The sequence below is a fragment of the Lepus europaeus genome, chromosome 8 (assembly GCF_033115175.1).
Source record: "Lepus europaeus isolate LE1 chromosome 8, mLepTim1.pri, whole genome shotgun sequence".
NCBI classification, from domain to species: domain Eukaryota; kingdom Metazoa; phylum Chordata; class Mammalia; order Lagomorpha; family Leporidae; genus Lepus; species Lepus europaeus.
In genome coordinates, this window is record NC_084834.1 from 89418028 (window position 1) to 89442411 (window position 24384).

General features: G+C 43.7%; 1 protein-coding gene and 1 pseudogene across 5 annotated transcripts in view; one reads left to right on the plus strand and one right to left on the minus strand.

Annotated features, from left to right (window-relative positions):
* Positions 1-24384, plus strand: part of LOC133766076 (broad substrate specificity ATP-binding cassette transporter ABCG2) — a 129890-nt gene that overhangs the window by 40691 nt on the left and 64815 nt on the right. Inside the window, exon 1 of one of the 5 annotated variants that reach the window (XM_062199882.1) lies at positions 18249-18346. The exons of 1 other annotated variant lie outside the window; for it this stretch is intronic. The gene's annotated coding sequence lies outside the window, so the exon portion shown is untranslated. Of the gene's footprint in view, positions 1-18248; positions 18347-18550; positions 18737-24384 lie in introns of those variants that run through there. 3 more of the 5 variants (XM_062199879.1, XM_062199881.1, XM_062199878.1) reach the window with 3 other exon arrangements.
* LOC133765621 (phytanoyl-CoA dioxygenase, peroxisomal-like) lies at positions 7681-8954 on the minus strand (annotated as a pseudogene).

A 24384-nucleotide genomic window follows, 5' to 3' on the forward strand; every position in this document is an offset into this window, starting at 1 on the left:
GGGCCAGGATTTATTTTCTGGCTACAGATAAAGGGGATTAGGCATCAAAGAGAGGAAGGGAGAACTCTGGACACAGTAAAACCTAGGCTTTAAAAATAGACACCGCTGCAAATACTGTTTGTTGTTTTAAAAAAGGAAAAAAAAAATGAACAAAAACTCACAAAGTATTGTGTTCAGTATATAAGGCTGACTTTGAACATTTACCTCAAATAACCCCATGTCTCCTCATTTCTTTTTTGAAAAAAACCTCTTTAAAGCTCACAATTCACTAATTTAACAAGTTATTAAATTAATTGGTTCATTTAACAGTGAATTTATTCAGCACCTATTGTAACTGTGCTAAAAAAAAGTAGTTTATACTCTTATAAGGAAAACATAAATAAGCAGTTATAAAATTATGAAAACCAATAAATCTAATATGGTTCCCCAAAATATTATGAACCAAGTACCTCTTACATTATCAGGTATATTTATAAGTATAAACATAATACCATGAAATCAAAAGTTGTTTCTTTGAAAATTTCAGTAGAATTCACAAACCTTTGGCTAGATTGTCTAAAGAAAATGGAAAGACTCAGATTACTAAAATAAGAAATTAACATTGGAGACATTGCTACTGATTTTCTAAGAAATGAAAAGAATTACAGGAGAATACTGGCAACAACTTCCCATCAACAATTTGGATAATATAGATAAAATGGACAAATTCCTCAAAAAATGAAATCCACTGAAACTGACTCATGAAAAAATAGAAAATGATTGATCAATAACGGGCAAAGAGATTGAATCAGTAATCATAAGCTTATCGACAAAGAAGAGCAACGGACCAAATGTGTTCACATGTGAATTCTGTGAAATATTTAATGAAGTAACACCAATCATTTTTCAAACTGTCCCACAAAACTGAAGAGGGGACAATATTTCCTAACTCATAATATAAGGTCAGCAATACTATGAGATCAAAACTAAGTCAAGAAAACCACAGATCATAATCCCCAATAAATATTGATGCAAAAATCTTCAATAAGATACTACAAACCAAATTCGTCAATATATTAAAAGTGCTATACACCATGATGAAGTGAAATTTAATCCTAGAATGTGAGAACCCACTCGACATTTGAAAACCAATTAATTTAATACAATTCCTTAACAGAATGAAAGGTCAAACTTATATGATGATTTCAATTCATGCATAAAATGTGTTTGATAAATTCAGCACTATGTAATGAGAAAAACAAACACACAAAAAATCACACACTGAGTAGACCAGGAATAACAAGAAACTTCTTCAGCTTGATAAAGAAAGCACAGAGTTATCATCATACTCAATGGTGAAAGACTGAAAGCTTTTCCTTTAATCAGGAGTGAGATAAGATGCTTGATTTTCCCACGATATATTCAACATGGTGTTAGAAGTTTTAGCCAAAGAAATTAAATATGAAAAAGAATGGCATCCAAATTAGAAAGGGAGAATTAAGTCATCTTTATTCACAGGTGCTGTGATCTTATATGTAGAAAGCCCTAAAGATTACATACTTGCCACAAAAATATTAGAGCTGTTAAAAGAATTTAGAAAAGTAGCAGGATACAAAATGAAGACACAAAAATTAGTTGTATTTTATAGTGTTACAATGAACAACTAATTTGAAAAAAGAAGAAAACAATTCTATTTTTAATAACACTGAAAAGAATAAACTGAGGAATAAATTTAACCAAAGAGGCACATTTGTACACTAAAAACTATAAAGTATTGCTGGAAAAAATTAAAACATAAATAAGTGGGAATACATCCTATTCTCATGAATTGGTAGATTCAATGTTGTAAAGATGATGACGCTACCGAAAGTTGTCTACAGATTCAATGCAAATCCCATCAAATTTTTTTAAAGATTTATTTCTTTATTTGAAAGAGTGACAGAGAGAGAGAGAGAGAGAGAGAGAGAGAGAGAGAGAGAGAGAGAGAGGTCTTTGATCTGCTGGTTCACTCCCCAGTTGGCTGCAACGGCCGGAGCTGCACCAATCTGAAGCCAGGAGTCAGGAGCTTCTTCTGGGTCTCCCATGTGGGTGCAGGGGTCCAAGGACTTGGGCCATCTTCTACTGCTTTCTCAGGCCATAGCAGAGAGCTGGATTGGAAGTGGAGCAGCTGGGACTCAAACGGGTGCCCATATGAGATGCCAGCACTGCAGGTGGCACCTTTACCCACTTCCCTATCAAAATTTTAATGGCATTTTTTTGTAGAAACAGAAAAACCCATTGTAAAATTCATATGAATTTCCTGGGATTCTTAATAGTCAGAATAGGGATTGGTACTGTGATGTAGTAGGTTTAGCCATTCCATATGAGTGATGCTTTGAGTCCCAGCTGCTCCACTTTTGATCCAGCTCCATGCTAGTGTGCCTGAGAAAGCAGCAGAAGATGGTCCAAGTGCTTGTGCCCTTGAACCCATATGAAAGACCCAGAAGAAGCTCCTAGCTCCTGGCTTCAGATTGGCCCAGCTCTGGCTGTTGCAGCCTTTTGGGGAGTGAACCAGAGGATGGAAGATGGATCTCTTTCTCTCTCTCTCTCTCTCTCTCTGATGCTGTCTTTCAAATAAATAAATAAATCTTTGTTTAAAAGAAGATGTAAAAAAAATAGAAAATTTTAGAAAAGAACAAAATTGGAGGTCTCACACTTCCTTACTTCAAAACCTCATAAAAAGCTATTGTAATCAAAGTATACTAATGGCATAAAGACAGGCATGTAAACAAGTTAATAAGGAGAGCCCAGAAAAAACCTGTGACCATTTTGGGGAATTTATTTTCTTTTTTTTCCCCAAAGATACTGTTTATTTAATAAGTACAAATTTCATAAGTACGACTTTAGAAATATAGTGATTCTTCCCATCATACCCATCCTCCCATCCCCACTCGCACCCAACCTCCTTCTCCCTCTCCGATTCCCAGTCCCATTCTCTATTAAGGAAAAAAAAAACAAACTGTTCCTTGACAATCAAGACAAGGGCTGTTCAAGCACTGCTTCTCAAAGTGTCAATTTCACATATACAGATTTCATTTTGGCTGCTTTATTAGTTATCACAGATCAAGGAAAACATATGGTATATGTCCCTTTGGGACTGGCTTATTTCACTAAGTATGATGTTTTCTAGATTCATTCATTTGTTTTAAGTGACTGGATTTCTTTCTTTTTTTCTTTCACTGTTGTGTAGTATTCCATAGGGTACATATCCCATAATTTATTTATCCAGTCTTCAGTTGATGGGCATTTAGATTGATTCCAAGTCTTAGCTATTGTGAATTGAGTTGCAATAAACATGGGGGTACAAATAACTCTTATTTGCTGATTTCATTTCCCTTGGGTAAATTCCCAGTTGTGGGATGGCTTGGTCATATGATAGGTCATATGATAGGTCATATGATAAGTTATCTCCACACTGTCTTCCATAGTGGTTTTATCAGTTTACATTCCCACCAACAGTGGATTTATTTAGTTAATCTGTATTCAGCCCTGTAGCACAGATACTAACATCCGTAATCTGAAGTAAAGGAGGCAGCCAGCATGGAAACTGCAGAGTTGGGACAAAACCTGGGCCACATCTAAGTTGACTAATGACTCTATCATACATAGAAGCTAATCTCTATTTCTTGGGGTCATTTAAGGAGGGCATCAAGAGACTAAAGGGTAGTTCTGGATGAGAACACAAGCTTTACCTGTGTTGACACCATCCATTAAAATATTAAGCATGCTGGTCAGATGTGAAAAATCATCAGACATCGCATGGTGAATCATAATATCATTTAATGTTCTATACCCTTAACTTTAGTTGACCCCAAATAAACTCTTATCTCTACAAGCAATGAATGGGTCACAGCAGTCAGAACAGTGTCATGTGGAAAAGGCCAGTCTCTGTGAGACTCTGCTCCATTTTTACAACCTTCAATTCAGGCGAAAATAGATAAGCCCCTGAATGATCCAGGGTACACTCACTTTTCTTAGTCAACCATAAACACTTATCAGCTAATGGTTGTGTTCAAAGCACTGAGCTAAGCAATACATAGGAAATACACTCATTCTGTAATTTCCACTTATGGTACTATAAGGTTTTCAGACCTTGAAGTCAGCTCTGGCTTCTTTGCCTCTGACCATCTATGCTCTATTAGTCATCAACTCTTCTAGATTCTTCCTTTACGTGGGTTCCTTCATGCCCCTTTATCCACAGGTTCCCCACCATTGCTCTAGTTCATCTTTTCTTTTCCATACTGCTCTCTGCCTCCCCATCTCTTCCCAAGGATTCAATACACGAACAGATTAGCCTTTCCAAAACACTACTTGGACAATGCCATCCTTTTACACTACACTAACTGTTCAATGGTTTCTCATATTCGATAATCTCTCACTTTCAAGATTTTCGACTTGGCATTCAAGGCCTTCACTGTTTTCTTTCACGTTTCCATTAGAATGCTGCAGAGAATACTACCTTTGAGATGAATCCTTGAGGATAGGCTCCATGACCACATGCCGTATGCATGTTTCCCAATGCTGGGAACTACCTATTCCACTTTGATCTTGGTTAGGGGGTTCTTTTTTTTAGATTTACTTTATTTATTTGAAAGGCAGAGTGCCAGAGAGAGAGACAGAGAGGGAGGAACAGAGAAAGATCTTCCATCGGCTGGTTCAGGGCTGGGTCAGGCTGAAGCCAGGAGCCTAGAACCCTATCCTGGTCTCCCAAGTAGGTGGTAAAAGGCCCTAGCACTTGGATCATTTTCTGCTGCTTTTCCAGGCACATTAGCAGGGATCTGGATCAGAAACAGAGTAGCTGGGAATTAAACCAGTGCTCACAATACAGGATACTGGCATTAGTGGGGGGCGGCAGTGCACTGCAACACTGGCCCTCATCTTGTGTGTGTGTGTGTGTGTGTGTGTTTTAAAAGATTTGTTAATTTTATTTGAAAGACAGAGTTAAAGAGAGGCAGAGGTAGAGGTAGAGGTAGAGGTAGAGAGAGAGAGAGAGAGAGAGGTCTTCCATCTACTGGTTTACTCTCCAAATGACTGCAATAGCTGGAGCTGAGCTGATCCAAAGCCAGGAGCCAGGAACTTCTTCAGGATTTCTCACATGGGTGCAGGGGCCCAAGGACTTGGGCCATCTTCCACTACTTTCCCAGGCCATAGCAGAGATCTAGATCAGAAGTGGAGCAGCTGGGACAAGAACCAGCACCCATATGGGATGCCAGCATTACAAATGGCAGCTTTACCCACTACACTACAATGTCAGCCCCACACTTCATAGTATCCATTTTCATAAACTTTTTCAAAACCACTCGTATGCATGGGTTGCAAATTGTTTTGCAGCAAAACAAACTTATCTTTTAATTCCATTTTCCATGGACTTTGAAAAGTACCCTTGTATCAGTGGCACAGAGTGCTTTAGAGTTGAAACTGACTTCATGCTCCAGTGTTGGTTTGCACTACCTGTGTAACTACAACAGACCTCAAGAATGAATGGGACCAATTCAGGATAACAAGTGAGCCAAAAAAACCAAGAACTCACATTAGAAACCTAAAAAAATATTAATGAGGGGCTGGCCTTGTGGTATAGCAGGTGAAGCCTGCAATGCTGGCATCCCATACAGGCAACAGTTCATGTCCTGGTTCTTCTACTTGCAATTCAGCTCCCTGCTAATGTGCCTGGGAAAGCAGTGGAAGATTGCCCAGGTGTTTGGACCCCTGCACCCATGCAGGAGACCAGAAGAAGCTCCTGTCTCCTGGCTTTGTCCTGGCCCAGATCTGGCCATTGTGACCATTTGGGGAGTGAACCTGTGGATGGAAAAGTCTCTCTGTCTCTGTATCTCTCTGTCTCTCAATCTTTCTGTAACTTTGACTTTCAAATAAATAAATAAATCTTTAAAAATTAACATAAGTTATTTACAAAAGAATGGCTTAGAGAAAAAATGTATTGTGGTGAAATATACATAAAATGTATCATTTTGTTGATTTGTAGACAACCAATAACATTAAATACATTCACAGTATTGTGTACCATCAACCACTGTGTGTACCCATCACCCTCAATCATTCAGAGATTTGTAACCTACTCTGCATACTAGGTTTAGAGGTTTTCTCCAGACTCCAGTGTCTATGACCCTCAGCCCCAGACAGACTTAGCCTCGCCCTCCAGACAGCCCTTATGACATTTTTCCATTACTTTTGCATTGTGATTTGTCCACTTAGGCCTCTGTCTCTCTTTTACTGTGTGTGTTTTCTCTTCCTCTGCACCAAATATAGCATCTGATGCCAGGGAACCCTCAGGAAAATGTTGCTATGGCTGAAGTGGGCTGAGGAGGGGGAGGCCAAGGTGACATCTACTACAGGAGAAGTGGGCCGTGGCTTACTTGTCTGCTCTCTCTACAACACCCATCCTCGTGATGTGCTCTTTTGGCTAATTCAAGCACAATTGGGGGAGCAGATGATTTCACATTTTGAGACTCCATTTGTGCCATTCTAACAGATGATAGGTTAGTTGACCATTAGCACTCTTTCCCAATCTAACAATTTATGGTGTATCTCAAACTGGAAAACACACAAAGACTATCAATGGTAGATGGATACATGGCAATGTATTTAGACAATGGAATCCCAGACAGAAATAAAAATGAATAAGGTTTCACTAAATGCAGGATATGTGGATGAGTCTCATATAAGTAACGTTGTACAAAAGGAGCCAGGCTCAAAGCAGTGTCTACTTCATTATACACAGAATTTACAAACTGGTGACACACATGTGTAGTGAAGGAGGTCAGCATAGTGGTTACCTTCATAGGGGCTAATGATGTACTCGGAATATGAGAGAGGCTTCTAGGCAATTGTTAATACTCTATCTTTAAATAAAGAAAAAAATCTGGTGGCTGTGCTGAGGGCTTGTGGTGCTGCCCCTATCAGCTGGGGGCAGGGAGCACAGGGACATGCATATAACTCTTGGGTTTTAGCTGTTTTGAGCTTGGATGACTTTTTCTTGATATTCAATAAAAATCAAACCCCAGGGGCTGGCAATATGGCGCAGTGGGTTAAACCACTGCCTGCATCACGGGCATCTCGTTTGAGTCCCAGCTGCTTCACTTCCTATCTGGTACCCTGCTGATGCTCCTGGGAAAGCAGGGGAATATGGTGCAAGTGTTTGGGCCCCTGCCACCAATGTGGGAGACATGGATGGACTTGTAGGCTCCTAGTTTTGGCCAGGCCCAGCCTTGGCTTTTGCAGACATTTGGGGAGTGAACCAATTGATGAAAATCTTTCTCTGTCTCTCCCTCTCTTTCTATAAGTCTATCTTTCAAATAAACAAATCTTTTATAAAAAAATCAAATCCTAGGGAAAAATAAAATAAAAATTATGGATGGCAGATATCCAAATGTGTTTACTTTGGAAATATGCATCAAGCTATCTACTTAGATTTGTGTATTGTTTTTATATTATACTTCAATAAAAAAGTTAGGTTAAACAAAATACCTTTATGGGTTATTGAAATTTAGTTTGGTGAACTCTTAACATTTAACCTTCAGCCTATTTTTCAGGGCCAAATGTTATATACTCCACCGTACTCTCTGACTCAGTTTAATTATCAATACCTAATCAGATATACCCCGTTTTATAGGGCTTGACTACCTCTGTGAGCCTTACAACTTTTTTTTTATATGTCAACTATCTTTATTAATCTTGTTGTAACTCCAGATGATTTTCCTTGAAACAATACTGTTTGACTTTTACTGTTTTTACTTCCATCACCACACCCTCATTGCACTGCAGAATTAACTGTATGCAATTAAGTACCTGAGCCATGGTTTGTGATTTTGTTAACGAGTGATAGCACAGATGACACCATCACAAGGGAAGGGTTTTCTTCTGACACCTGGTTTTGTTTTGGGTTCCTGTTGGAGAGTTTTAGCGAAAGGTTGTTTCAAAGGTTGACTTGTTCCCCTTTCACAAGTCGACTTCGAAACATCCAAACATCCTTGAAGTCCACAGTGCCCTCATAGCCCAGCAATTTATCCACCATTCCTGAAACTTCCTTCACAATGTTTTCTTGGCTGGTGCCCTCCACATCAATGTAGTGGCAGTCGGCACTGGTGTAACGGCAGGAAATTGCCTTCCGGAAGCCTTGGGTTCTGTTCTGCCCGGATCCATGGATGAGCAAAGGATGAAAGAAAACTGTGTCCCCCTTCTCCATCACAAGGTGCACGCGGGCATTGTTCTTCTCGTAGTCCTGGATCCCGTGGTACATTATGTTAACTCCTCCCTCCCACTGTGGGTAGTCGTGCAGCTTCAGGGGGCCTTTGTGGGTGCCGGGGAGTACCACCAGACAACCATTGTTCCAGTCAATGTGCTCCATCGCGGTCCAAGCACAAACAATGAGATTGCTGGGCCGGAAGGGGAAATAGTGCAGATCCTGGTGCAAGGGATGACGGGACGTCTTCTTGCCAACATCTGGAGGTTTGTTAATCAGCATTGTGTGCATGGCCATAATATTGGGTCCGGTGAAGCACTCCACATATTTCAAGATCTCAGGCAGGGTGCAGTATCTGAAGAGCTCCTCGTCTTCCTGGAAGTTCTGGACCTTGGTAACTGATTTCTCACTCAGGTTATGCTCCGTTTTCACAACGGCCACGTCTTTCATCACCATTAAGCCCGGTGGTCTCACCTCCTTTCTGCAGATTCTTTCAAACTCACTCCTGAAGTGCTGAATGTCAGCATTCGACACCAGATTCTTAATGACTAGATACCCGTTTTCTTCATAAAATTTTCTCTGTTCTAGGCTTAGAACATTATTATCCAGAGTATACTGGAATTGCTGAGGCTGGAAACTGGCAGGGGAAGCCGTCCTTGAAGTGGGGTGGGCGACGATGGCCGCGGCCGAGGGGTCCCAGCACGATCCTCAGGCGGGCACCTGCACGCAGCTGATCCATGGCGGAAAACCTTATAACTTATAAATGCTTTTTTAATTGGTCTCTCATCAGTTATATAAAGAAAACTATATCAGTCAAGGTGATCTGGCTCCAGCAACTGAGCCCTGACACCGCCCCATCCCCTCCCCCTTCTAAGCATGTGCTCATCTGCCTCCCTCTCTCTCTCACACACACACACACACACACACAGACTCTGCTTGTCCTTCTCTGGATTAATCATATACCCACTTTCTGTTTCATTTCCATGTCTTGTTTTAAATATCTATTTATTTATTCTGAAAGGCAAAGTGATAGAGATGGAGAGACAGAGAATACAGAGAGAGAGAGAGAGATCATCTGCTGACTCACTCCCCATAGAGCTGGTTCAGGACAAAGCTAGGATCCCGAACTCAATCCAGATCTCCTATGTGGATGGTAGGGCCAATCTTCTGTTGTCTCCCCAGGTGGATTAGCAGGGAGCTTCTTCCAGGTCTCCCACGCTGGTACAGGGGCCCAAGGACTTGCACCATCTTCCACTGCTTTCCCAGGCCATAGCAGAGAGCTGGATTGCAAGAGGAGCAGCCAGGACTAGAACTGGCGCCCATATGGGATGCTGGCGCTTTAGGCCAGGGCTTTAACCTGCTGTGCCACAGCACCAGCTCCTCCATATCTTTAAAAAGTTTTGACACCTGATCTGTGGCATTTATCTTCTCTCCAAGATCATTAATATCTTCTGTGTTAGTTTTGATGATCAACCCATTAATCAAGCTTCCGTGTTCTTTGCTGTTCTCAACTTTATCTCCATGGCAAGCAACATTCTAAGGATTTTCCTCACCCCAGAACCTAAGATTCCAGTTCATCCTGCGGTTATTTAATCAGACACAAATCTAGGTATTGATCTGTATTTGTAACCAAAGTCCCAAGTCACTGACTCTAAAATGTGAGCTTGTAAAGGCTGCCCTGATCTAGTCACACATGCTCTTTAAAGGGCAGAAGGGAAAGCCAGGGATTTGAAGTATAAGAGAATCTGATGGGCCTTGAAGATGGAAAGGACCACCTAGGAAGAAACGCAGGCAGCCTGCAGGAGCTGGGGAGGCCCCTTGGACAGTCAGCAAGAACACAGGAACTTCAGTCCCCAAACCATACTCTGCCAACAAGCAGACTCTACTTGGAAGCAGATCTGTCAGCTAAAAGCCTCAGATTAAGAGCACAGGTGGCTGACACTTGCACTTGACCTCAGGATACTGAGACCTCCTCAACTGGGAGATAATAAATGGGTATTGTTTGAAAGTACTAACTTGATAGTAATTTGTTACTCACCAGGGGATTCAATACAATCCCATCAAGATTGCATGTACGAATGCCATCTCACTAGTCTAAGTGATCAATTTCAATTCACAATTGATCACACTGATAGGTCTAAGAGTCAAAGGGATCACACAAACAAGACTAGTGTCTGCTAATACTAACTGATAGAATCAAAAAGGGAGAGAACCATCCAACATGGGAAGTGGGATACACAGCAGACTCATAGAATGGCAGATGTCCTAAACAGCACTCTGGCTTCAGAATCAGCCCTTAAGGCATTCGGATCTGGCTGAAACGCCCATGAGAGTATTTTAGGCATGGAAAGCCAAGACACTCTGGGAAAAAAAAAAAAAAAAAAAAAAGGGCCTAAATGAAAGATCTCTGTGAGTGAGATCCCAGTGGAAAGAACGGGCCATCAAAGAAGGAGGTACCTTTCTCTGAAGGGAGGAGAGAACTTCCACTTTGACTATGATCTTGTCTAAATAAGATCCAAGTCAGCGAACTCAAGAGGCTTCCATAGCCTTGGAAACTCATGACTAGAGCCTAGGGAGATTTCTGACGCCATAAACAAGAGTGTCAAATTGTTAAGTCAACAACAGGAGTTACTGTGTACTTACTCCTTATGTGGGATCTCTGTACTTAATGTGTTGTCCAATGTGAATTAATGCTATAACTAGTACTCAAACAGTATTTTACACTTTATGTTCTGTGTGGGTGCAAACTGATGAAATCTTTACTTAATATATACTAAATCGATCTTCTGTATATAAAGATAATTGAAAATGAATCTTGATGTGAATGGAATGGGAGAGGGAGCGGGAGATGGGAGGGGTGCGGGTGGGAGGGAAGTTATAGGGGGGAAAAGCCATTGTAATCCATAAACTGTACTTTGGAAAATTATATTTACTAAATAAAAGTTTTAAAAAAAAGTAATTTGTTACTCAAAAACAAAAAACACAAATTCACTGCTCTTCCACATGCATAACCTCACTGTCCTGTTCAAATCACAGGGTCTTGTCAAAACCTGGAATATTAATGTTGAATGCCAATATCTCAGTCCATGACCTCACCATCCCGACTCAGCTCCTTCAGCCTCCAAACCACCCTCCATATGCTCCCTTCCGACTTGCCTCTTCCTGACTTCACTGCCCTATGATGACGTCACTGCACTCATTCCACTCCTTTGTTCCACTGTTCTGTTAAATTACCTACCCCAGCAAAACCACATCCTAGAACTGACTCAGCCCACTGCCTTCCCATCTCTGTGAATGAGAAAGCCATACTCCTTTGTAGCTTTCATGCCACTGTGTTTATAGAATCCAATCTCAGGCACCCTTGGCACTGCTGTCAAATCTCGGGGTCCCTTATGAGTGTTGGGAGGAAACCTTTTCCTCTTCCAACTTTGGTGTAGTGGTTGGGAGCCTGAAGTTTCACAGTTTACCAGGAGAATACACAAGATTTATTTGTATACATGCAGGGGCATTCCGGTTTGGAGGTTTTCTGGACAGCTAGAGGTAGGAATTTATATACCAACTTAGCATGGCACAGGGGAAGACGGGGAAGAATGTACTTTTATGGGGGACTAAAAGAGCTTTTACGGGAACAAATGGGGGGTGGGCAACAGTTTGCGACATTTGCTTATGCAACCTCTCATCCCAGGAACGCAGGTAGTTGGTCTCTCTCCTGGTAGTGAGGCTCCATGAGAGTTGGTTTACAGCAACTTCAATCCTGGAAGTTTCTGCCTTCAATCAGACAAGGGAAGCTCCTAAATGGCTTCGATCTGCTGCTGGTATATTACAAATGTCTTCAGTTTAAAATAATCTTCATACCACCTTGTGTGTCATCCTCTTCCATTTCCTTAGAGTCTACTGTAGACAGAATAAGGGCCTCCTAAAGGTGTTCCATGTTGTAATTCTCAGGATGTATGTTAGTTTACATGGCAGAAGAGAATTAAGGTTAAAGATGAAATGAAGGTCCTAATCTGATGACTTTCACAAAGGGAGATTATTCTTGCTTATTTGATGGGCCCAGTGTGGAATACAGGTGCAGATGAAGAAAGAGAAAGAGATGTGATGACAGTAGCAGCATCAGAGATGCTATGATGAGGTTGGCTTTGAAGATGGGAGAATGAGCTACAGGCCCAGGAATGTCCACGGCCTGCAAGCTGGACAGGTTCCAGAAAGGAACCCATTGACTTCTTGACTTTAGTAGGCCTGTCCTGGACTTTGCTTCTATGGAAATGTAAGATGAAAGCTTGCATTATTTTAGGTCACTATGCTAGCAGTGACTTTTAGAGCAGCAAGAGAAAATGAATACAGGTTGATTCCAAAGCTTATTATTGCCTCTTAGCATTCACACCATGCCCTTGCCAGGTCCTCCAACTTCAGAGAGAAAGTGTAGTTACAGGCTATAGACATTCACTTGAACTTGTTCTTTTCCCTAATTAAAACATTTTTAAACGGCCTTTGAAAATTCATGAGAAATGTATATTATGAAAACACTATGCATGGTAATTTTGCACCAAAATAAACTCATATGTTTTATAAAATGTCTTGGTGTGAGCTAGTATGAGGCAATTAGAAGGATAAGACATCAGTTTGAAAAGAGTTCCTCTCAGAGCAACATGACTTCTACTAAAATTAAGAATAAGCATCCCATTTATGCTGAAGCTTGGCTGGGAGAATGATAAATCATTGATGATTTATGAAAATTTTATGGGCCAATATCCCAAAGAAATCATCGGTTTACAAATGGGATAACTCACTTTAAGAGGGGATAGAGGGAGGGGACCAATGTTGAAGATGAAGTCCACACTGGCAGGCCATCCATATCAATTTGTGAGGAAAAATTCATCTTGTTCATGCTCTAACTGAAGAAGACCCATGATGAACAGTAGACATAATAGCCAACACCACAGACATCTCAGCTGGTGCAGCGTACACAATTCTGACTGAAAAAGTAAAGTAGAGCAAACTTTCTGCTGGATAGGTGCTAAAATTGTTGTGCCCCACTCAGCTGCAGACAAGAGCAGATTTTCCATGAAAATCCTAGCCAAGTAGGATCAAGATCCTGAAGCATTTCTTGGAGGACCTGGAACCGTGGATGACAAGACTTGACTAGTGTAATCCTGAAGATAAAGCATGGCCAAATTAATGGCTACAGAGAGGTAGGCGTGGTCCAGATAAAGCAAAAGTGGTCCAGTAAAGTGCAAAGTTCACAGCAACAATTTTTGGAATGCTCAAGGATTACTGACTTTATGATAATATCTGCTTCTTATGAGTGTTTTGAGAAATTCAGCAGAAAAATGCCTGGGAAAGCTTCGCCAAAGAGTTCTTCCCCTCAAGAATGCTTGGGCTCATTCCTCTCAACAAACAGCCATTCTGTGAGTTTCAAAGGGAAACCAATAAGCATCCTTACACATTTCAGTCCTTATGACTTTGTTTCTCAATCTTAAAAAATCTCTAGGGGCAAGAGTTTGGTGCAGTAGTTAAAGATACAGCTTGGAATGCCCACATCCTATATAGGAGTGCCTGGGTTCAAGACTTGGCTCTGCCTCCAATTCCAGTTTTCTGCTAATATGCACCCTGGAAGGCGACAGGCAATGGCTCTGTTACTTGTGTGCCCACTACCCACATGGCAGACACTGGCTGAGCTCTGGGCTCCTGGCTTTGGCCTGGCCTGGGCCTACTTGTTGTGGACATTTGGAGAGTGAACAAGCAGATGGACGATTGCTTTCTGTCTTTGTGCCTTAAAATAAATAAATGAGCAAATCTTGAAGGGTATCCGTTTTTCTTCAGTTATTATAAGAAAAACTGTGTTCCCATGGTTAAATTCCAAGGACCCTCAGTGCTTTATGGATAAACAAAATGGTTGGGATCATCACTTAGGAAAGTGTCTTGATCTTGATGAAGCTTGCATTGAGAAATAAACCTTATATTTTTATATTTTATCCTATTCACACGAATTTATTTTTCAATCCCCTCATTTCTGTATGAGGGTATATTCTGACTCCACCTCTTCTGCCACAATTTTTTTTAAAAAAAGTATCACATTAAAATTCCTCTGGATTCCATTTCTATTCTGCTTTCTAAGGTACCTGATGACTTGTCTTCTTAATAGGCACATATGTCCTGACCCAGCTAATTCAAATCAAATGCAAAATAGTTTCCCTGAATGCTGCTGTACTCTTTTCTCTCATCTTCCATTCAGAGTGAACCTTCCTCTCCTTTATTTACCTAGCACTATTTGAGCCATGATAGAGAACTTTGTTCCACCAAGTTCATCTGAGGCCCCCACCGCCAGCAGCTGTGGGCAGGGCCTTGGCGGATCACCATGCCTACAGCCTCTCTTCCAGTGCTTTTTTTTTTTTTTTTTTTTGGACAGGCAGAGTTAGAGAGAGAGAGAGAAAGAGTGGGTTATAGACAGTGAGAGAGAGACAGAAAGAAAGGTCTTCCTTCCGTTGGTTCACTCCCTTAATGGCCACTACAGCCGGCACTGCGCCGATCCGAAGCCAGGAGCTGGGTGCTTCCTCCCAGTCTCCTACATGGGTGCAGGCACCCAAGCACTTGGGCCATCCTCCACTGCCCTCCTGGACCACAGCAGAGAGGTGGACTAGAAGAGGAGCAACTGGGACTAGTACCTGGAGCCCCAACCAGGACTAGAACCTGGGGTTCTGGCACCACAAGCGGAGGATTAGCCAAGTGCTTTTCAACTTGAAGGGGTAGTGGCCACAAACACACCTGTGCCCCACCTCTGTTTTGGATGTTACCCAAATGCTCCCAGGGCCATGATGAGCCCTCTTTGGAAATTCACCACTGGAATCAGCTGTAAGGAATGCATGGATCCTTCCCAGGAGACCCGCACTGTGCTCTGTAAGTAATGGGCAGTCATTCTTCGCAGATGAAATCAAGAGCAGTCACAGGGTGGAGGGCAGAGGGCCGTGGTGGCAGAGGTTGCAGTCAAATAATTTGACCTTGGGCAAAGCGGGCCCACGTGAATGGATGACTCATCTGTGAAGTGAGACAGTCATCTAAAGGTTCCTTCCTCTCTAAAATTCTGTAACCTAAAATCCTCAAACACTGAAAGTGAAATCAGGGCACTTGAAAACAATTAGCCCCCAAAGAAAATGCTAGCTTTCAACTCAAAATGGCTCATTTCTTTACCATGTAACACACTTATTCAAAGCTGGCTTAATCTCAATTTGGCAAAGTTTGATAGCACTTAGGACCAGCTTTATAAAGCACCAGGGTGATATATTTAATATAACTTCAGTTAGCACATAGGGGGTTATCAAATAGTTCACAGAAAATACATACTATGAAAAAACTATGCATGGATTTCAAATGTTTTGCAGCAAAATAAACATTCTCATTCTTCTTTCCCATGAAGTTTTTGAAGTACCCTTATAAATGGACTGATCAATAGGAAAATCACAAGCCAGAAAGTATTTACAAAATAGACTAAAATAATTTTTTTGTTGTTTCAGAGGTCTTAGCCTTATTTGTGGTAAGGATTTGAGTACCTTTCTTCCCCTTCTTTTCGTGTAATTCTGAATTTGATTTAATGCAGGCATATAATTTTATAATGAGTGCTGTTTAAAGATACATGGATAAAGTGTACATATAAAGACACATGATGGGGCATGGCGGGAGCTGCATTGTAGCACAGTGGGTTAAAATGCTGCCTGTGATGCTGGCATCCCATCTGGGTGTCAGTTCATGTCCTGCTGCTCCACTTCCGATCTAGCTGCCTGCTAATAGCCTGGGAAAAGCAGTGGAAAAGAGTCCAAGTGTTTGGGTCCCTGCACCCACGTGGGAGACCCAGAAGAAGCTCCTGACGTCAGCCTGGTCTAGTGCTGTCCTTTGGGACCATCTGGGGAGTGAACCAGAAGATGGAAGATCTCTGTCTTTCCTTCTCTTTCTGTAACTCTTTAAAAATAAATAATCTTTAAAAAAAAAAAAAAAAAGAAAGATGACAATAGTTACTGAAATAGAAAAAGATCTCTTACTCCTTGAAACAAACTAACATTTTCCTGCATTGCTGTGTCCAGCTATTTTCTCTCTCTCTCTCTTTTAAAGATTTATTTATTTATTTGTTTGCAAGGCAGAGTTACAGAGAGGCAGAGGCAGAGAGAGAGAGAGAGAGAAAGGTCTTCCATCTGCTGGTTCACTCCCCAGATGGCTGCAATAGTAGGAGCTACACCCATCCAAAGCCAGAAGCCAGGAACTTCCTCCTGGTCTCCCATATGAGTACAGGGGCCCAAGAACTTGGGCCATCCTCTACTGCTTTCCCAGGCCATAGCAGAGAGCTGGATCAAAGTGGAGCAGCTGGGACTTGAACTGGCACCTGTATGGGATGCCGGCACTGCAAACAGGGGCTTTAACCTGCTGTGCCACAGTGCCATGCCCTCAGCTAATTTCTATGTTTAGGTTTTGGTTTCTTTTGTATATATAATCCCAGAATGTTATTCAACTGTTCTTAATGTGCTTTATAGCAATTGCATGTGTGTTTTTACAATATTTGAACTGCCTTCAGAGCTGCTAGTATCAATAAAACCTTACTCTTTGGAGGATGTTTTTCTACTTTTGCTGTCACTAAGAGCCAAGTCTGAGAAAAAAATTATCCTAATTTCACCTTAAAATGAAGTATGATTAAAATAGATTTCTGAATGAGTCTCTAAGTATCTTTAAAGTGGCAGAAATTAATCCAAAAAAAATTTCAGGCAAACGTTTGGGTGTCTTGTGGATATATATTTTAAATTCCTTTAAAACTCATAGTATTTTTGCTATTTTCTTTTAAAGATTTATTTATCTGAAAGGCAGTTACAGAGAAAGGGAGAGGGAGAGAGAGATCTTCCATCTGCTGGTTCATTTCCCAAATGGCCACAATGGCCAAGGTAGAGTCAGGCAGAAGCCAGGAGCCTGGAACTCCATCCCACTGTCCCACATGGGTGCAGGGACTCAAGCACTTGGGCCATCTTCTGCTGCTTTCCCAGATGCAATAGCAGGGAACTGGATGGGAAGTGGAGCAGCTGGACTCCAGCAGGTGCACGTATGGGATGCCAGCATGGGCATGGCAGCAGACAGCGGCTTAACCAGCTGCACCACGACGCAGGCCCCTACTGTTTGAAAGCATTATTTACAGTCAGCTTTTCCTATATCGGCTTCTTGGCTAAAACTTTTCTTGTATTGGGTTAAATCCGTGTGGATTTAAATAACTGAGATTTTGATTTTTGTTTGTATGAAGGCAAACCGGAAATAGCTCCATCCTAATCATTTCGAGGGCAGCCACAGCAGATGAGGGTTGGGAGGGCCACACACATGCAGGGGGCCAGAATCTCCTCTCAACTCGCAGGATTGCTTCCCAGCTTATCCATCCAGTCAGAACACTCCAGAAAAGGCCTCAGCACCTGACTGTGAGGAATGGTGCCTAAACTGTTCACGGGCATGTTTGCATCCAAAAGACCTTCTCCCTTCCCCACCCTGAGATTCCGTTCCTGATTTTATCTGCCCAGGGAGCGCAAGCATTTCTTTGGTCCGAAGTTCACTCATCAGAAACCCGCTTAGTGAGTATAGGGGTGACCGTCCGGCGCCACACCAGAAACCTCGGCGTCCGAGGCCGTGCGGTTTGCGCGCGGACCAGCTACGGGGACCCGAGCCAGCCCTACTTGAGGCACTACTGATCGACCAGAGCAGCGCCCGCCAATTTGCAGAGCTGACTGTCCCGGTCCATTTCGCCCCGCGCGGGAGGCGGGAGTCTGCGCCGCGGCCCTGAGCGCCCCCGGGAAAGTCTGCACGGAGACTGGAGCCCTGCTTGACCCCTAGCGTTCCCCCACCCGAAGGGCGACTCAGCCTCCCCCAGGAGCTGAGCGCTTATCTGGGCCTGACAGGCGGCGCTACGCCTTCCGCCCGCCTGTCCGCGCCGACCCGGAGGGCGCCAGGGCGCAAGGGAGGGGCCGCGTCCTGCGCCGCGGCCGGCCGCAGCCAGAGGTGCTCACCGAGAAGCTCGCGTCCCCGTGGCCGGCGCTCGCCTCCTCGCCGCAGCTCGCAGCCCGCCGCCGCTGACCGTTACCCCGGCGCGCGCCCCGCCAGGCCGGCCGCCGCGCGGTGAGTGCCCAGCGGAGCGCGCGGGCGCGTGGGAGCGGGAGGGGCACGGGAGGCGCCGCGGTGGGCACGCGCGGGGAGAGGTAGCGCGGCGCGGGTGCTGACCCAGGTTCGTGAAGGCTGCCTGCGCGCGCGCGTGTGTGTGACAGCACCGGCTGACTCATCCCAGCTTTGTCCCAGCGGTGGTTCCTGCTGTGCCCGGGGCGCACTCGGGCGCCAGCGCCGCGCCTGCCCGCCCGGGCCGCGGGGTGTTCGGCCAGTTTGGGGCCGGGAGCGTGTGGCTTTGCCTAGTATTTGTTGGGACGAGGAAAACGGCTTCGGTGGATGATTGGAGCCTCTGTGAGTCACAGACTGGTGCAGCTGATCCTGGGTCTGGGTGCATGTTCAGCGCTGGTTAGTAGCCAAACTCTTGCCTTTCTCCAAATGTGCCGAAACTAGCTCTGGTTATTATTGGATGGAAGTTACTACAGGCGGGGGAGAAATTTGTTAATAGTAGCATTTCACGGGGGTTGTGCTTATTTCTAGGACTTAAAGTTTGTCCACGACTTTGGATGCTTTGCTCGTGAGTTATGGACTTCCTTTTTGCAATTTTTATGTGGGTTGTTGAGTTTTACTCATTTCAAAACTTAGCCAGCTAATTACCATGCTTATTAAAAAGATCTGAATAAGTTTGAACAAGGCAGAAAAATAGAGTTTCGGGCCAAAAAAGTTAGATTACAAGTATAGCAAGCAGTTAAAAAATATATCTGTAATGTTTTATTTTCCTGTGTAATAATAGAAATGTAAACGCTCATTCTTCTTTCAGAAAAACATATTGGCAGGATCAAATGTTTTTTTGGCATCTTTGTTCCAGGCTTGGGGCAGGAATTTCCTTAGGAAACATGTTCTTTTCTATTAAGATTGTATTAAAACACATGCAAAATCTGTTTCTGCATTTATTGCCATTGTAAGCACCCCTGAGGCATTTGAAGTGAACAAAACTGTGATAAGTGTTTTCAAAGTAAAAGACAGCCAGACCCAGGTGGAGTTCCTGGTCCTTGGGGCCATCTGGGGAGTGAACCAGTGGATGAAGATCTGTCCCTGGCTGTCTCCTTCTCCCTATGGTTCTGCCTTGCAGATAAATCAAGAGGGAGCCTCTGGGCAGATTGAAGGGCCATTTGCAATGATTCAAGTGTTGTCAGGAAAGCCCATATGTTGCTGTGGATTCGTTCTGAGAGGAGGAGTGTGGTGGGGGCAAGAGGTGCAGTCACCACACAGACACCGGGAATTGGGTGAAAGCAGGCCTGAGGTGAGCAGCTGGCAGACTCCTTTACTTCAGTTGCTACAGTCGCTTATATAGCCAAGGCAGCCAATCCGGTCAAGGGGCAGTCTATGCCCTCACCAATCATAGCCTGTTGCCAGTCTTTGTTGCCATCTGGTTTCCGAAACCATCCAATCACAGCCTGTTGCCAAGCAGTTTCTGTTGCCAGTGGCCATCTTGGCATGGCCTTCTCATTCCACCACATAGAAAGGGAATGATCAGGGCTGGCGCCATGGCTCAACAGGCTAATCTTCCACCTGTGGCACCGGCACACTGGGTGCTAGTCCCGGTCAGGGCGCCGGATTCTGTCCTGGTTGCCCCTCTTCCAGGCCAGCTCTCTGCTGTGCCCCGGGAGTGCAGTGGAGGATGGCCCAAATTCTTGGGCCCTGCACCCGCATGGGAGACCAGGAGAAGCACCTGGTTCCTGGCTTCGGATCAGCACGGTGCGCCGGCCGCAGCGGCCATTGGGGGGTGAACCAACGGAAAAGGAAGACCTTTCTCTCTCACTGTCCACTCTGCTTGTCAAAAAAAGAAAGGGAATGATCAGCCCCATAGCTCAGTGCTGATAAACCGGGAAGCACACCCCTTTTCTTGGCATCGCAGAGGGATGCACAGGAGACTGAAGAATGGCAGCGTGAGAGCATCCTTGATGCCGTCCCGTAACACAGACAGCAGCACTTGGTCTAAACGGGTGTTCTGAGATGACGAGGTGTAGTTTTTCCTTAGCCTGAGTGTCGGGAGCAACACTTGCATGCTGGGGCCTATTTGGGGATAAATCTGGATTTTTATAGAGGCACAGGTAGCCCTCATGTTCTTCAATGACTCTAAACATTTCTCTCCTTCAGTGGTTTCTGTAGGAGTTGGGCAGCACTTGAAGGTGATACCTAGTGGGAAGGTTTATTGTGTGTTGCTTACAGCTATAATAAGTTAGGATTGGGTTGTTTTAGTGAAAGTTGAAGAGCTCAAATGTCCATCCTTTCTTTATCTGTCGATTGTATAAGGCTACAGAAAGCAAAGGATGTTTTAAAAAGGTTTATTTATTTATTTGAGAGGCAAAGTTACAGAGAGAAGGAGGGAGAGAGATCTTCCATCTGCTGGTTCTTCCCCAAATGGCTGCAATGGCTGGAGCTAGGCCAATCCAAAGCCAGGAGCTTCTTCTGTTTCTCCCATGCAGGTGCAGGGGCCCAAGCACTTGGGCCATTTTTTACTGCTTTCCCAGGCCATAGCAGAGAACTGGATCAGAAGTGGAGCAGCTGTGACTTGAACCAGAGCCCATATGGGATGCCAGGACAGACACTTAGCCTACTACACCACAGTGCAGGCCTTGCGCAGTTTTTTTTTGTTTTTGTTTTTGTTTTTAATCAGTTCACTTTAGGATGTAAACCAGTCATTGATAATCTCAAAACGAGTTTGGCTTCGTGGTTTTTGTCTTTTCAGTAACAGCTTGAGTGAGATGTAATTCAGGGACCGTACAGTCAGCCTATTGGAAGGGTGCCACTCTGGTTATTTTATAATCACAGAGTTGTACAAACAATCATTTTCATCACCAGCCCCCGTTACCCCCTCAAACTCATCCTAATTAGCTGTCATGTCTCTTTCTCTGGGAGGAAAGTGGCTGTTGAGTTTTGATCCACATAATTAACTTGTTGGAGGGTGTAAATGAAGTATTCAGAGAATGATTGCATTGGAGGTTAGCAGTGTACTGGCTGTGTACACTCTGGGTGGTGGGTATGGAGAAAGCACAACTGCTTTTCCACTCTAGGTCCCTCCCATCCTGATCTTGATGAGTAAGTCTGTTTTCACAAGAAAGGCAATGAAGTCTGGGCCTGATTGGAAGCCCTGCTGGACCAGGGCTGTGATGCTGTGCTGATCATCAGCTCAGTCCTTTGGGCTTGCAACTGGAAAGGCCTTGTTCCTAGTTATAACAAGGGTCTGGCGAAGAATTAGTTCATAGGCTCAGGTGGCATCTACCTATGCGGAGTTTCAATTTATCCCGGAGTGTGACGAGGACAGCTGTATAAGGTGGCACTCTGATGGTCCTCTGAAGCCACTGGAGGTGAGTGTAAGCATTACAGAGGGAGGAAAAGACTGCCGGAGGGTTCTGAGCTTTGCTGACCCCCGTGTACCCTCATGCTGAAGGTCCATTCCTCCTGCTTCTGGTGTCGCACCTTGTGCATCCCACTCTGTCTCCACTGGCACCCAGCTACCACCTGTACCCTAGCATGGAAGGGAGAAGAGATTCAAAAGTAAGACAGGGAAATAGAATCCTTAGAAGAAAGAAGAAAGCATTTTGCTCCTTTTCCTTAGTTGCCCCGTGTTTATTTGGAGTGACTGGATAAGACCGTTGGATGCCCAGGGACTGCTTGGGACTGGGTTCGAATCTTGCTCTGCTTCTAATCCAGCTTCCTGCTAATACACATCCTGGAGGAGCCAAAAGTAATGGTTCAAGCACTTGGGTTCCTGCCACTCACAGGGGACCTAGATTGAGTTTCTGGCTTCTGGTTCCCACCTGGCCCAACCCTGGCTTTTTGGGGTTCATTTGCAGAGTGAATTAGCAGATAGATGATCTCTCTCTTTCTGGATCTTTCAAATAAAATGCAAACAAAAGAGATCCTTAGATGCTCAGAATCATAAAAGAAAGTGGCCACAGTGGACATTTGAGGGCTGACTGTATGCAGGTGTTTTTTTTACAGTCTCCCATGCACTCACTAGGCTTCCAGGATGGTGTTTTACTCCCATATTCATAGATAGGCTGTTCATCATGTCACTCAGAGCTGAAACGAAGCCTTCCACGTAGGCAGTATTTAGGAAGTGAGAGTTCTCAGGATACAAAAGACAAGTGGCCTTTATTAAGGTTCTCCAAGCCTTTCCTCCCTCACCTCCCTTTCCTCTTCCTGCCCTCCTCTCTAACCTGGCAGTGCTTTCTGTATATTTTCTAGTGTTCTTGGAACCGCTCATTGTATAGGCAGGAAGAAGAGAGTGTATGTATTGATTGGCAGTAGTGAGATCCAGAGTGAACTTTAGTCTAATGAACTTTCATTTTCTACCTGTTCTAAAGGCACCTCCTGTCTGGATGACTGTACAGTGTGTTCCTGGAACCAGGTTCCTATAGTTGGTTCTAGGATTGGTCTGTATTTTATTTAAGGAATCTAGAAGCAAAGGGTGAGTCAGTTGAAAGTGCCCTAGAAGTAGGACAGTGTTAAGGGGCCTGAGAACACGTAGTATTTGTATTGGACCCAACATTAGGAAAGCCCAATGCCTCACTGTTCACACTATTGTATTACATCAGTGTTCAGCTAGTGGAGTCTCCTGTTCAGCTAACCTCATAGTTGGGAGGATCAGATGAGATAATTCAATATTGTGTAAAAACAGAAACACTGCCGTTTATCTCTTTTTAGGAAAGTACTTTAAAAAGTTTGTGGAAATGGAATTATAAGTTTATCTTGGTTGAAAAAATTATGAAATGTTTGCATAATTTTTTTAAAAAGACTTATTTATTTGAAAGGCAGAGGGAGAGAGGAAGAGAGAGAGAGAGAGAGAGAGAGAGAGAGAGAGAGAGAGATGTCTTCCATCTGCTGGTTCACTCCCCAAATGGTCTCAATGACCTGGGCTGGGTCAGGCTAAAGCCAGAAGCCAGGAGCTTCATCCAGATCTCACATGTGGGTTCAGGTGCCCAAACACTTGGGCCATCTTCCACTGCTTTCCCAGGTGCATTAGCAGGGAGCTGGATTGGAAGTGGAGCAGCCAAGACTCAGAGTAGCACCCATATGGGATGCTGGTCTTGCAGGCTGTGGCTTAACCCACTATGCCACGATGCCAGCCATGTATAGATTTTTAATAGTATGCATTTTCTGTGAACTCTTTGAAGATTCCTCATCTATATGTATTAAACAATATATTAGATATTATGTTAATGTGTAATTAGTGTAACATTATTATTGAGGTAGTTTACATCTTTTTTTTCATATAATTTTACAAAATCTGGTATGTGTCGTGCACATGTGGTATCTCTGGAACAGCCAGATTGGATGAGCATCCCTACTAGTGAATGGGTGGGAGACTTGCTGGGGGAGGGAGAGGAAGGGTCTCTCCTCAGGCCCATCTCAGAAGTGTTATGAGAACATGGCAGGAGACAAATGGTGAGTGTGCTCTTCCCGTTATATTCCCCAAAGTATGTCCTATGCTAGTGACTCCAAGTAATGCATGGTGTACTTCAGAAGCTGTAAAGCCATTGGCTCACGGTAGTTACAAATCTAATGGTGTCGTTTCTGTCGCACCCAAATCTGCCAGTCTTATTTGAATCACACCAAGTCATTCTCTGTGTCCATCTCAAATTGGTGAGAGGAATAGAATCCATGTGGCACGCCCAGTGTTTGTTCATAGTGGAGGATAAGGCCAATGGACCTGTTCCAGTTGCACGAGTATAGGTTTATCCTTGCTGAGTAGCTTCTCCCCTACCCACTGTGTCCTGATGTCATAGGATATGTGCGTCTCCTTCCCCCAGGACGAGGGGTTCCATCTTGCCTCATGGAATGTCACTCAACCCTTTGGAAACAGAGGCACAATAGTTACAACAAGGGAATGTTACAAGTCTACCATTAATAACTGGCTCACCGCAAGCAATACATTCAAATGGTTTGACTTTCCCATCAAAGAGCAGTTTGCCACTTTCTCCCCTTGATTTCCACCTCCCAGAGGAGAGGTACAGATCATTTAGTAGTTTCTAAAACCTCCTGCTCTT